Raw genomic sequence first — 12,010 nt, 5'->3', positions numbered from 1 at the left:
GCTTCAAAGGGGCTTAAAGAGGCCCGTGGTGGCACTGCCACGGCCCCGCGGGGGAGGGCGTGGGCGCGGGCGGCGGGGGAGAAGGCGGCCATTGTGCACCGAGGGATTAGGGATCTGGCCTGGAAGGAATTTTAAACTGCGGCGAGCCGGCGCCCCAGGACTCCCCTCCTGCCCCTCCACTGCTCCAGGAGCAGGAGCAAGCTCAGATGTTTACCTGCATTTCCGTGTCTGGGGGGTCCTCCCGCCCTCGGATTGGAGGCATCTAGGGTTGTCAGATTTGGCAAGTAATGATGCAGGACGTCCAGTTAAATTTGAATTTCAAATAAACAATGAATACTTTTTTTTTTTTTTAGTATAAGTATACTCCATGTGTTGTATGGGATATACTTATACTAAAATATTATTCATTGTTTATCTGAAATTCAGATTTAACTGGACGTCTTGTATTTGCTTTTCCAGCAGCCCTAGAGTCACCAAAATGTCTAATCTGTGTCTGCCACAGATTGGGGGCTCCCTAAAAATTCAGTGGGGCTGTGTGTGTCTACCCTCAGACTGTAGGTTTCCTGAAGCCCAATGCTGTGTTTCACCCTTCAGAATGGAGCTCTGATGGTAGAGTACACGTCTCCATCAGAATAGGAGCTTCCTGAGGACGGAGCTCAATTTCAGATTGGACCTTTGAGGTCAACGTCTGTGTCTTCATCACACTGGAGGTTCCTGAAGGGGTGTGTGTGTGTGTGTGCTTCCTTGAGGGCAAGTCTGTCTCCTCCTCCAAACAGGTGGTGGCCCCTCCCCCTATTGGTGTAGTTTCCTGTCTACAGGGGGCGCCAGGGTCCCAGAGGACTGACCTACAGATGGATGGGTCCTGTTTCTTGGCACTCAGGGCTGCAGGTTCTCTAGGGTTGATGGACCTGGGGACTTGGGAGGTGGGGTCCCCATCTTGTGTGGCTCTTGACCTGGTCCTGGCCCCTGTCCGGGAGTTGAGGCCAGGCCTGCTTTGGCAGAAGCCGTGGCCAGCATGTGGGAGAATCTCTGAGTCTGGTTACCGACAGTTTTTGGCAGGAAGGGACAGTGTGGCCCTCAGTGCAGAATGGCCATGCCCACCTCCTCTCTTCCCATAACCATTGCAGCCAAGCCTCTGTACTCTATCAACCTCACAAACCCCATTACCCAGCCTTTGCCTGTGCTGTTCTCTGTGCTTCTCTTCCTGTCCTTGAGGACAGCTGAAGTCTCACCACAGCTCCTGGATGTTCTGGCCTTCAGCAGGGTAGGTATGGCCAAGTAGGCTGCTTGTGCCTGGGGGTCTTGTGGTGCGAAGAGACATCCATCCACTCCTTCCTTCCTCACCAACCTGGGCCACAGGGGCCAGAGAGGGGACAAAGGTGGGGGTGGGGAGAGATGGGAAGGTGGGGGGAGTGTAGGTGGAGGGGAAGCAAGGGGAAGCAAGAGGAAGTCTTGGCTACCATCTCCTCCCCACCGCCCCCCGCCACTGTAGCCCCTTCCCAAATCCACTGTTCCATGCCCTCCCCCGCCGCTGTAGCCCCTTCCCAAATCCCCTGTTCCACCCCCTCTCCCTCCCCCCCCCCCCCCCAGCCTCTGAACTCTTTTCCCTTGAAGCTGAGGGAAGCTGGGGAGAAGCCCTTTCCCACGATCACAGCCTCAGCAACCCCACCCCCTGCTCCTTCGGCCACAGCCACCTTAGCCTCTGCAGAGCACAGGCCTGGCCTGCTCCATCCCTACAGGGCCCCCTCCTTGAGCCAGGACGCCTGCTTCCTCGAGTGGCATCACCCCACTCCTCAGGCCGCCCAGTCATCAGGTCAGCAATTAGCTACCGCATGAGGCCACCGAACGTCACAGCCCCTCCCCCCAGGCCAGCCGGCGGGCGGCGGAGTGCTGGGGGGTGCCCCCCACACTTTGCAGTCAGTGCCAAGTCCTGGCAGGACCTCCCCCCAGCCTACTGAGCTCTGGGGTATTGAGCTCTTCATCTTGGGACCCTGCGCTCCTGGGGGCGGGAGAAGCCTCGCTGCTCCCTCCTCCCTCCATGTCACCCCATCCCATTGGGTGAGGACACTCCCACTGCCTGGGTGGGGCAATGCCAGCTCAAGGGCACCTCAGCCTGGAGCGAGTGGAGCAAGCGGGTCTGGGCCTGAGATTCAGGTGTCTCTGTCCCCAGTCATAGGCAGTTTTCACCAGGCTGTCACCTGGGGCCTGGGAATCTGTGCACTGAGGATGGTGGCAGTGACCTGGTAAGGGGGGAGCAATGGGCGGCCCTCTGCAGAGACCCAAACGTGCAGGGGGGCAGCCTCTTCCTGAATGCCCACGGGGGGCTTGCACACCTGCACCTGGGCACACTCACAGATCCAACCTGGGCAGTGTGTGTCCCGCTGCAGTCATGCGCTCAGGTGTCCCTGGCAGGCAAACCCACCTGGAGGTATACCACATGCCCAGAGGACCCCTCCTGTGGCGTGCACACAAACCCACCGACATGCTCACAGGCAACAAGCTTACCACCACACCAAAACCAAAACCGGGATATGACAGAGGAGCCCAGCCCAGTAGGGTGGGATGAGAGACCACGCCCCCCTCCCCCATCCCACCCCTTGGGCTCGGTGTCTCCCTGGGGAAGGGTGGGAAGGATGTGTGGTGGGCAGGTGGGCAAGTGGGAGCAGCTGTGGTCTGAGTCTGGAGGTGGGGGCAGGGTATGGATTTCCAGAGAGAATAAAAAAGTTCCAACAAATTTAAAGAAAGGTGTGGAATCTTAGGCAGATCATCACTCCTTAGGGCCTCAGGGATTGCATCTGTAAAATGGGGATATTAAGGACACCATTTAAACTTGGTTGGGAAGTTTAATGGAGGTAACTGGCTCAGAGCAGGTGCCCAGCCCACATAACTGTTGAGGAGACCCTCCCTATGTCCCGTCTCTGGGTGGTGGATTTGCCCACAAGAGCTGCCCTGAGGAGAGAAGCAGCCCTCATCCTGGGCCTTACCTGAGCATGTGCTCACTGCTGGTTTTCTCCACTTCCTGGCGTCCAGCCCTGGCCAGGCGTTGGGGCTGATAGGGTGTTGCTCCGGATTGGCCTGGGGGCAGGGCCTGGGAGGGGCTGTCTGGCTGCCCCGCCCCTACCTGACTGGCCCAACAGGTAGCTGAGTGCTGGCTTCCAGCCCTGGGAGGGGATGAGTCAGTCAGCACCACCCCATCCAGGCAAATGGGGCGCAGGGGACGGGAGCTTGGGTGGAGGGGCCTTCTAGGAACGTTCCTGGAAGAGGACCTGGGAACCACGCTGCTGCCTGGAGCCACCGCCTCAGCCTACTAGTCTGTGCCCAGCTCAGCAAACACCCTCGTCCTTGCTTCTCACAGCGAGCCCTCCGCCCTCTGGATTCATGGGGCCGCCCCAGCTGGGAGCAGGGAGCCAGGCCTGAGGCCCTCATGCTGCCTTGCCACCCTTCTCAGCCCTTCAGGAAGGCGGTCCACGCCACGGCCACAGGGCCACAGGCACACACATGCTCTTGTACACATGTCCGCAGCCACATGAGCACAACCAGAGACGTGTTCCCACAAGCACACGCACACGCATACTCTCACTGCTCCCTCACACCTATACACACCCACATAAACACCCGACTTCACGCACACACTCGTGCATGACACACAAACTTGCAGAGTCATAATCACTATTGTTGGTTGGATTGTGTCCCTCAAAAGATATGTTGACATTTTTGCCCCAGTACCCGTGAATGTGACTTTAGTTGGAAACAGGGTCTTTGTAGATGTAATCAAGATGATATCTAACTGGATTAGGGTGGGCCCCTAATCTAATGACTGGTGTCCTTTTAGGAGAGAGATTTGTAGACAAAGAGATACGAGGCACACAGGGAGGAAGGTCACGTGATGACAGAGGCAGAGCTTGGAGTGAGGCAGCTACAAGCTAAGGAGCACCAAGGATTGCCTGCAACTACCAGAAGCTGGGAAAGAGACGTGGAACAGACTCTTCCTATAGCCTCCAGAAGGAACCAACCCTGCCGACACCTTGATTTTGGACTCTGGCCTCCTTAATTATGACAGAATAAATTTCTGTTGTTTTAAGACACCAGGTCTATGGTATAGTTTATTATGGCTGCCCTAGGAAATGAATACAATCATACGCATGCACACACACACACACTCACTCACACACTCACAGTGGCTCTAGGCGCAGGAATGAGGTTGGTGGAGTCCCTTTTAGGGGCTGCTCTGTCTCTGTCCTCCTTCCCCTGTGACTAGTCCAGTCGACACAAAAAGGCTCATGGCACCAGGCAGGAGCTCAATAATTTTTCATCTCTCCTCCCCTCCCTGGAGTTCTTAAGGAGGCATCCCCCTCAAAATCTGTTCTCAAGAATGGGTAGCCATGGTTATGTGCACCAAAAGATGTGTCTAAGAAGGCTGCGGTTGCTTTAATGCTGTTAATTAAAAACGGGAAACAACCAAATGTCCATCAACAGCAGAACACATAAATCAGTTGTGGCATAACTATTCAATGGAAGGCTACTCAGCTACGAAAAAGGAAGAACTGGTGTTGCAGAAACAATGTGGTTAACCCTCACAGACCTCATGTCCAATAAACTGGGTCAGACACAAAGAGTGCATGCTCTAGGAGTCCGTTTGCATGAGGTTCAAGAATAGGCCAAGCCAATCTGTGGTGAAACAAGTCAGAATAGTGGTCACTTCTCTCCTGGAGGGGATGGTATTGGCTGGCAGGGGCTTGAGGGAGCGTCCTGGGGGGCTGAAATACTCTGTGCTGGATCTAGGTGGTGGTGACATGCGCGTACAAACATGAACAAATTCACCAAGCTGTACCCCTGAGATCTGTGCAATTTGGTGCACAAATCTTACACCTCAATTAAGAAAAAGTAAATTAAAAAAACTGGGTCCCCAGGAAGTCAATGACCAGAAGCCACTGGATGGCATCTTCTGGGGTGGGTGGCTGCAGAGCCTGCTTCGTCCCCATGCTGCACTGATGTCCTTGGACCTGGGACCCCTTTTGTGGCTGACGTTCCGGGATATTTGTCGACTGTAAACTTTGAGCCGGGGGCTGCCTGGGGAGGCCCTGGTGTGTCTCAGCAGCTCTGGGTGGGAATGGGTGTGCAGAGGATCCCACTGCAATCTGTTTCCCCAATTTAAGACCAAATGTTATCATTTCTTTCACAAAAAGCCTACACTGAAGCAGAGCTACCGTTTTATGCAGCTTTTGCTATCTGCCAGGCACATACTAAGTAACTTTGAGGGAGGTGGCAGTGTTGCCATTTCACAGGCAAGAAAACTGAGGCTATGAGCTGTTGAGCAAATTCCCAAAGTCACACAGGAAGCTCAACGGAGGGGATTTGGCATGATAGATCCATCATACTGGGGCTGCCTGTGGGCAAGACTGTGTCTCCTGGTCAGTGTGGACTCTGGGGTTTCTAAGTCCCTCTGCAGGAGGGATTTAGGGGAGGATCTTGTCTTGAACCCGACTCGTAGCACAGGCACTGCTTTCCTGGCCACTCAGCTGCCCCTCACCGTGGCTCTGACCGCTCTGCCTAGCTCAGGGCTCTGCCCATAGGTGTGCCATAGTTTGGGACCATGGATCTGGGGGGTGAGGGAAGAAGCGGGGGAGGGCGTGGGTCAGAAGGACCTGTTCCTTTAGCGACTGTGCTGGAATCAGCTCTAGAGGTTCCCACCCCTTCCACTGCTTCCTGGACCGGCCCACTGGGTGGGAGTCAGGACCACCCAGCTAAGCCATGCCAGAGCCATGCTGAATGGAGAGCTGGACCCTGCCCCTTGCCAGGAGAACCAGCTGGGAGAGGGGCTTCATTAAGGATGTATAGAAGGGCAGTGTGCAGGGTGGCCCTCAGCACAGCCCAGGACCAGGTGCTTCCCACCCACCCAGGCCTTGCCGGCAGGAGCTGGGTCATATGATGGTGCTGAGGAGGCAGGTGTAATAGGAGCTGACATCCTCCTCGGCCTGCCGTATGACTATATTAAGTTCTGTGCCTGGTCTCCCCTCCACCCTATCCCCAGGACTTTCCCTCCTCCCGCAGGGGATCCTGCAGTGCAGACCGAGGAGTCCTTCCTCCCCTCCATCCCATTGTCCTAGGAAAGGGGCAGGAGTTTAATGAGGTCACAGCCAGTGGGTGGGTAAGTGAAGGTGGTAAATTTAGGCCTTGGTGCTAATGAGCTGTAGTGGGGAGCAGCTTGGAGGGAGGCTGCCTGTTCCTAAGGCCTTAGCACCCCTCACACTCAGTCATGCCCCCCTCCCGCCCCCACATCACCCAGGGCTCACAAGGGCACACACAGAACACGCTCAGCAGCCGCTGAGACACGGTTTTCACTCTTGCAGGGCAACCACGCGGAGGTACCCTTGCACGTTTGCACCCCTGGGAGCCCATTACCACCCTTATAATCCTGTTCAGGCGCTCACGTTTGCACGCCCAACCATGCATGCTTGCAGCCCCATGACCTCACATGCACACCACCCACCCCCGTTCGCCACTTCTCCGAAGCCCCCAGAAGCAGAGGAGCCCTGGGGCTGCAGGGGGGTCGGGGAATGCAGTCTGGAGGATGCAGGGCATTTGCACCCCCTGCCTAGACCTAAATGCTCAGTCTCTTTCTCCCCCCACCCACAGTGGGACTCACCACCCCTGGGGTGAGAGGCCAGAAGCCCCAGGAAGCCCTGCCTTCTACCCAGGGTGAGGGCAGAGGGCAGGGCTGGGTTTATTAATAAACTCGCTCCTGACTGGGAAGGCCTGTACAGGAGGCCCAACCTCGAGCCAATCACAGCAGAACTTTCCAGGAATGTCACCCCAAGCAAGCCTTCCTCTGACTCCAGGATTATTTCCCACCCCTGATTTCATCCTCTTGGTGTGTGGGGCTCCCGCCAGGCTGCCCTGGCCCTGCCTCACAGGCCCGCTGTCACCCGGCAGCTGACATCTGCCTTGGCTGCCGCCCAGAGGTCACAGCATGTGGGCGATGGGACTGGGATTAGAACCGCTTCCTCTGTAACCCAGTCCTGCTACATCCCGCTCCCCCAAACCGAGGACCACGGAGCCCTCTGTGTTGGGAGCGCAGGAGGGCCTCTGCCTCGTTACCCACTCACGGCATCACGATGCTGCCCTGGACCCCCACTCCAAGTGGGACGGGGCCCTTAAAGCAGAGACCCTGGGCTAGCTTCTTGGCCTTGTGACCTTGGGCGAGCAGAACGTGACTTGTCTGTGGTTCACTGTCATCATTTATAAAAGGAAGGTAAAAACGCCCTCCCAAAATCAGCTGTGAGGATGAGGAATGTGTGATGGCTGGTGTAAAGCTATAAAGGGCTGTACAAGAGTGTAGAGGAAATGGATTTTATGTCTTTGCCTCTGTCACTAATTCCATCCCCATCTCCATCACCACCACCACCATCACCGACACCTCCATCTCCTTCACACCGTCACTTCCTCTACCACAGAATCACTGCCATCGGCCTCAGCCTCCTCACACTGATCTCCTCGGCGACCCTTCCATCACAGCCACCACGTGATCACCACTCCATTGCTCCAAGAACACTTATTCAATACCTACTGTGTTCACAACCTTTTGGAAATTACTTCTGTCCAGGGTCCCACACGTTGGGAATGGCCTATACCTCTCACTTCCTTTAAGCCCTGACACACAGCCCATCTCTGGCAGGAACTGTTCCTTAATCTACCCTGCATTACTCAGATTTCTTCTGTACACTGTGGTTCAGCTTCACCTGTCCCCTCCCGGGTTGCTGTGTGTGTGTGTGTCTGTGTACTCACACCCACACTGTTTAAACTGGTTTCTAAAGGCAACCTCCACCCAGATATCCTACACAGAGCATGGTGGCTCTGGGTCCCACTCCTGGCTCTGACCCTTTCTAGCTGTGGGACCTGGGACAAGCCAGATCTCTTTGTCTTCCCAACTGTAAATTGGATTTAATAATCCCATGTCTCATAGAGTTGTGGTGAGGGGTGCCTGAGATGTTGTATATACAGCACTTAGAGCAAGTGTTCAATGAACACTAGTTATTGTTGTTGCTGTTATTATTAGTCCTTCCTCCTGCCAATGCTTGACACGGGGCTTTGTGCTGTCGATGAAAATGAATGTATTACTGGATACACTCTGACTTTGCAATATGAATATCTTGGGAGGGAAGGAAGAGTTGAACTTTTCTGAGAAATGTCTCCCCACCTGCTTCCAGAAGGTGCCTGAGACCTCTGGGTAAGGGGTGTGTGGTGGGTTGGGAAGGACCATGAGGGGAAGTTGGAACCAGGAAGAGTTGAGTTTGCATCCTGACTTCATCAGCGAAGCAACTATGGGCAAGTTGTCACTTATCCACCTCAAGCCTTAGTTTTCTCATCTGTAAAGTGGATCACCACCCTGGCCACTGTGAGACTATCATCTCTGTCTGTCTTGAGCACAGTCGCCACAGACAGCTCTGGATGGGACTCAGGGCCAGTATACCCTTGGGGCTCAACCTTCCCATGCAGACAATGGACAATCCCAGCAGAGCCTGCTTCCCTGAGTAGGTCAGCAAAGATGCTGAGTGATAATGGGAAGTGTTCAGAAAAGTTAAACACCCTGGGAAAGTTCCAGGGACAGTCTTAATAATGATTGGCTCGAGTGAGGTCTAGCTTGGCCTGACCTGAAAGAACACACTGTGGTCTGATCTGGGTTCCTGGAGCAGGGTGGGGGCCAAAGGGGAGGAGGGCCAAGGGGTCCCTAACCGCAAGTTTGGGAAGGCCACTCTGTGCTCAGACTCCCACGTGCACCGTGGTCTGATCCATAGGGGGCAGGAGGGGAAGGGCAGCTGGGACATGGCAGGACGGGGTGGGCCTGGGAAGCATGCAGCCTTTTCTGGGGTCCCTGGTACATTGATATCCACACAGCTGCAGCCACCTGAGGATTGCCCCCGCCCTGGCCATGAACCCCCAGGGAATAAACAGGGACAGCAGCCGGCTGACTGGTGTGTACTCCTGGTCCCTACAATGTAAACTCCCAGGACATATTTATGTTCTGTGGGCCTGGCCCCTGTCCCCTGCCCAGCTCAGAGGGGCCACGCCACACCAGACATCACACGTACGGGATAGCTGGATGTCTCCACAAGGTGGGAGAGGGGCTGGGAAAACCAGGGGGCGTAGTGGGGGACAGGGACCAAAGACAGCTGGAGCTGGGTGGCCAGAGGGAGAGTTGCAGAGGGGGAAGGGCCAGCAAGTGCTATTGCGGAGTCAGGCAGATTCCTGTTCCTAGAACTGCAGGTCAGAATCCTAGCATAGCCCTGGCCTGGCTGGTGACCTAGGTCACTCTGTGGTCTTCCAGGGCCAGTCTTGGCCTCGGACTCCAGGGTCATGGAGCCTAGGGCTCTGCCCAACCCACAACTGGCCTGAGAATGGGGCTGCCATGCCTTTCTTTGGTTCACCTTTTCCCTACCCTCTGCCGGGCACTGTGCCACATCTCTCGTGTGTTGTCTCACTTAAGCCTTACCACCTGCCGGGGGGCAGGAGCGACTGCTGCCCTCATGACCCTGTGGAGGGTCATAGGGGTAAGTAAGTGACCTGAGGTGATGAAGCCTGGAAGTGTCCAGGCTGGGGTTGGAACCTGGATCTGTGACCAGAGTATCTCTGCTCTTAAGAGCCATGCGTGGCAGGCTACTGCCCTTGAGGGCAAAGTGATGCCAGTCACATAGAATCCAGGGCTCTCGAGTCCTGGGTCAACTTTCTTCCCACTGGACCAGAAACAGAGTGGTGAGGAGACACAGCCCTTCCCTCAGGGAGTCCCAGTCTGAGGGGAGACACAGCCCCGCCCTCAGGGAGCCCCGGTCTGATGGGAGACACGGCCCCGCCCTCAGGGAGCCCCAGTCCTGATCCCAGGGAGCACCAGTTGGAAGGGAAGCCCCTGACCTCAGGAAATTACTGAATGGCCACAGCATTGGGGAGGCAGGTGGAGCCAGAGGGCTTCATACAGCTGGAGTCAGCGTGGGAAAGCTTCCTGAGGGAGGGGGCTGGCAGCCCCTTTAGGAAGGAGGAGTTGGGCAAGTGATGGGCAGCTTTTGGTGGCCCTGGAGACCAGAGCTGCATTCCCACACTACCCTGATTAGGAAACAAGGCTCATCTCTGCTCCCTGCACTGCCCCGCTTCCCTGGGTAGCACTACCATGCAGGCCCCGCCCTGCCCGCCTGGGAGGGGCAGGAGGAACACAGCCATGTGACAAGCATTCAGCTGGGAGCCGTGCATGTCTCAGGAATGACACCCAGGGAAGGCTATTTTAATCTGGGAAGTTGCCTGTTCCTCCTGCCCACCCCAAAATAACCAGGCTCCCAAAGGAACCTGCAACATCGTGGGCTGCCACCAGCCTAATGGAGCACTCCAGCCCCCGCACCTCCACTGTGGCCAGCCTCCCTCCTCAGTTGGAGCCCTCGCCTGCTGGGGCTGTATTTCCTCCCTCAGACTGGGGCTTCCTCAGGGCAGAAGCTCTGTCATCAGACTGGGAGCTCCTGGAATGCACATGTTGTATCTCCCCACTCAGACTGGAAGCGCCTCAGAACATCCAGGCCCTGGAGCCTGCCTCCCTGGAGCCTGCGCCTCTGTCTGTCAGGTGGGTTCTAGGAAGCCTTCTTCTCCTGAGCTGTATTAGGGAGAACGCCCCTGTGATGGAGAAACCAGGTTTCCCTCCCCCATTGGCCCCAAGTACTCCTGGCCAGTGGGCTCACTTGGGGCCTAGGCCATGCGTGGCAGGTCCAGGCTTCCCTGCTGCTGGCCTCATGGCGTCCTGACAGGAGGGCTCACGTGTCTCGGCACCAGCCAGCCACCTGCTGCCTCCTGCCTCCCAGAATAGGAAAGCGCTGGCCTTCTCCCATTACCCGCTGCGTGCCCCACTGCCCTTGTCCTCGGAACGGGGCTCTCACTTCTCACTGTGCTCTTCCATGGTGGATGTTGAGGGAGTTGATCCCGCAGCCCTGACTGTTCTCAAAGCTGAATGACTGGATATGGTCAAAGCAGGGGTTGCTCTGGTCCTGAGCTGGGTACCAAATGGGGAGGGTGTCCACTAACTTCAGGGCTCCTTGTAAGGAACCAGTGTCCATTGGTCCTATTAAGAGTACCCCCCAGGGGCTTCCCTGGTGGCACAGTGGTTAGGAATCTGCCTGCCGGTGTGGGGGACACAGGTTCGAGCCCTGTTCCAGGAGGATCCCCCATGCCGCGGAGCAACAAAGCCCATGCGCCACAACTACCGAGCCTGTGCTCTAGAGCCCGTGTGCCACAACTACTGAGCCCGTGTGCCACAACTACTGAAGCCCGCGCCCCTAGAGCCCGTGCTCCGCAACAAGAGAAGCCACCGCAATGAGAAGCCCGCGCGCCGCAAGAAAGAGTAGCCCCCCCTCGCCACAGCTAGAGGAAGCCCGTGCGCAGCAACGAAGACCCAATGTGACCAAAAACAAATAATAAAATAAAATAAATAAACTTATTAAAAAAAAAAAAGAGTGTCCTCCACCTTCTCTCCTCCCCAGCATCCAACAAGACCCCTGGCATGGATTAGGGGTTGGGCACGATGCTCTTGACCTAAGTAATATCGTTAACTACTGCTTATTGAAGACTGAGAAACTGAGGTTCAGAGTTTGAGAAGACAGCTCCTCTCGACAGCCTCCCCTCCATTCATTTCACAAATAACCATTTTTATTTTTTATTTTTTTGTGGTACTCAGGCCTCTCACTGCTGCGGCCTCTCCTGCTGCGGAGCACAAGCTCCGGACACACAGGCTCAGCGGCCATGGCTCACGGGCCCAGCCGCTCCGCGGCATGTGGGATCCTCCCGGACCGGGGCACGAACCCGTGTCCCCTGCATCGGCAGGCAGACTCCCAGCCACTGCGCCACCAGGGAAGCCACCACAAATAATCATTTTTAACTGAGCACTTACTATGTCCCAGGCATTGTTCCCCATTAGTTACTATGTTTTAATCCTCACAACATCCTACTGAGAGGAGTATAGTTGTACCATTTAAGTGTAGAG

This window comes from Leucopleurus acutus (assembly GCF_964270905.1).
Source record: "Leucopleurus acutus genome assembly, chromosome: 10".
NCBI lineage: Eukaryota > Metazoa > Chordata > Mammalia > Artiodactyla > Delphinidae > Leucopleurus > Leucopleurus acutus.
Note: the sequence above shows the minus strand (reverse complement) of the source record.